This window comes from Schistocerca cancellata, unplaced genomic scaffold (assembly GCF_023864275.1).
Source record: "Schistocerca cancellata isolate TAMUIC-IGC-003103 unplaced genomic scaffold, iqSchCanc2.1 HiC_scaffold_235, whole genome shotgun sequence".
In the NCBI taxonomy this organism is placed as follows: Eukaryota; Metazoa; Arthropoda; class Insecta; order Orthoptera; family Acrididae; genus Schistocerca; species Schistocerca cancellata.
This window is the reverse complement of record NW_026046257.1, coordinates 87,501-90,000: the sequence shown is the minus strand read 5'-3', so window position 1 is coordinate 90,000 and position 2,500 is coordinate 87,501. Positions and strand designations below refer to the sequence as shown.

At 57.1% G+C, this 2,500-nt stretch overlaps 1 non-coding gene across 1 annotated transcript in view; it reads right to left on the bottom strand.

The window, feature by feature from the left end:
- LOC126112941 (small subunit ribosomal RNA) overlaps positions 1-58 on the bottom strand; it is a 1,909-nt gene extending 1,851 nt beyond the window's left edge. The window contains exon 1 of the ribosomal RNA XR_007524667.1: positions 1-58. This exon is cut by the window's left edge and continues 1,851 nt beyond it. This is a non-coding gene — a ribosomal RNA (small subunit ribosomal RNA).
- Between the last annotated feature and the right edge of the window lie 2,442 nt (positions 59-2,500).

Here is a 2,500-nt window from a genome sequence, read left to right as displayed (position 1 = left end):
ACATGCATGGCTTAATCTTTGAGACAAGCATATGACTACTGGCAGGATCAACCAGGGAGCTGCGTCAACTAGAGCTGAGCAGCCGGCCGCCCGGGAGTGTGTCCCAGGGGCCCGCGCGAACACGCAAGCGTCCGCTCAATTATTCTGCAAACAGGAGGAGGCTGAGCTCCCCTGCACAATACACCTCGAAACCCTCTCAGGTCCCGGCGGCGCGCAGCGCCGTCCTAAGTACTTGGTCGGGTTCGAGAGAGGCGCAATCGCCCGGAGTTAGGCGAGTAGACGCTTTAGGTGCGACCACCCGTGCTCCCAACTGAGCTTGCCGCTGCCGACAGAGGCCCGGGAGCGTGCTGTCGTGGCATTGCCGGCGGGAGACAACACGCGCCACCTACGGTGACCGGCAGCTCCAACGCCAGCGCCACAGAAGGGCAAAGGCCCCACGTGGGTGCCGAAGCGAACTCTCCCAGCACAGCGCACGTGCCAACACGTCTGCACAACTGCGATACAAACCACCAGCGAGAACCGCTGGGGCGACCGAGCAGCAGACGGCGTCGCGGCGCCGAGTGCCGGGCGGCGGCGCATCCTCAACGCACACAGTCCTCAGTCGGACCAGCACACTGCAGATGTCCACCGCGCTTCGCACCGGGCCCGCGAGGACCCACTTTGGCCGCCCGGCGCCGCGCGCAGGGTGCCCCGGCGCGCAGCTGCGCCGCCTGCCGCGTCCGTCGGCCGGCGCGCCTGCCACTGGGCGCCCCCACCAGCCGGCTGTAGCGCGTGCGCCCACGCACCGCGCGGCCAGCACGCCGGGCGGCCCCCCCCTCACCGGCCGGGGACGGTCCCACCCAGCCACCGCCGCGTATCGCTTCACACACAGATTTGCCCTTACTGATTTACCTCCAGCAACAACAACCGCACCACAATGGGTTTACCAGTTGTTCATTTGCGTTGCGTCACGTCACCAGCAAACGTAGACGTCCATCCCAGTTTGCAAATGCAACGATTATTGCATACCTGTCTGTTAGGTGTCACGACACACTACGTCTGCCCACATACACGCAACAAAATGTGCACGACTAGAGAACACGTGGGAGGTGGCCCCCTACGTATGCGATGTCCATTACGAGACCGACTGTCAACCAGCATCTGTACCATGTCGCAGATGTGGAACGCGGTGCACCATGCTATCACACTGTGTGAGAAGAGACGACTACGTTTGAATACACGCGCCACTACATCAACAGACGGCTCATGCTGATCGCCATCCAGGGCGTCCGTTACTCCCACACGTCTCTATGGCGTACCACACTGCAATGTAGCTGTTATGGGGAGACGGCACGTGGCTGAGTGCACAACATTTGGACCGTATGGTTCGCTGTTGTTGGGCGCAGTCGTACGGTCACACATGTGCCACAGCGTATCATTCAGTACATACGGACCTATGTGCAGTACAATGTGAGGATTAAGCTTACGATATCAGCGGACAGTGGACACAGGCCGTACCACGACGTAGACTGAGCGCTTCGACATGCGAATGCCAGTGAACAGCTGCGAAGGGCATTGAACACGCAAGCACCTGAACGACCAGCGTGCGAAGGCAGGGTGGAGGGGGGGGGGCGATGTACATCCTGCAGTTGTCCACATTACAGTGTACAGCGGGAGCATGTAAAAAGTAAGCAACACTTGCGAAGTGTTCAACATGAAACGACACACAAGAGGGTGGGCGGTGCGAGTAGCGAACTATATTCAGAGGGTTGTGGTTAGACAACACTAGATTAATGTAACGTGTCATATGCCAATTACAGAGCAGGTTAAGGCACAACGTGGGTTAGGTTAAGGCACAACGTGGGTTAGGTTAAGGCACAACGTGGGTTAGGTTAAGGCACAACGTGGGTTAGGTTAAGGCACAACGTGGGTTAGGTTAAGGCACAACGTGGGTTAGGTTAAGGCACAACGTGGGTTAGGTTAAGGCACAACGTGGGTTAGGTTAAGGCACAACGTGGGTTAGGTTAAGGCACAACGTGGGTTAGGTTAAGGCACAACGTGGGTTAGGTTAAGGCACAACGTGGGTTAGGTTAAGGCACAACGTGGGTTAGGTTAAGGCACAACGTGGGTTAGGTTAAGGCACAACGTGGGTTAGGTTAAGGCACAACGTGGGTTAGGTTAAGGCACAACGTGGGTTAGGTTAAGGCACAACGTGGGTTACGTTAAGGCACAACGTGGGTTACGTTAAGGCACAACGTGGGTTACGTTAAGGCACAACGTGGGTTACGTTAAGGCACAACGTGGGTTACGTTAAGGCACAACGTGTGTTAGGTTAAGGCACAACGTGGGTTAGGTTAAGGCACAACGTGGGTTAGGTTAAGGCACAACGTGGGTTAGGTTAAGGCACAACGTGGGTTAGGTTAAGGCACAACGTGGGTTACGTTAAGGCACAACGTGGGTTACGTTAAGGCACAACGTGGGTTACGTTAAGGCACAACGTGGGTTACGTTAAGGCACAACG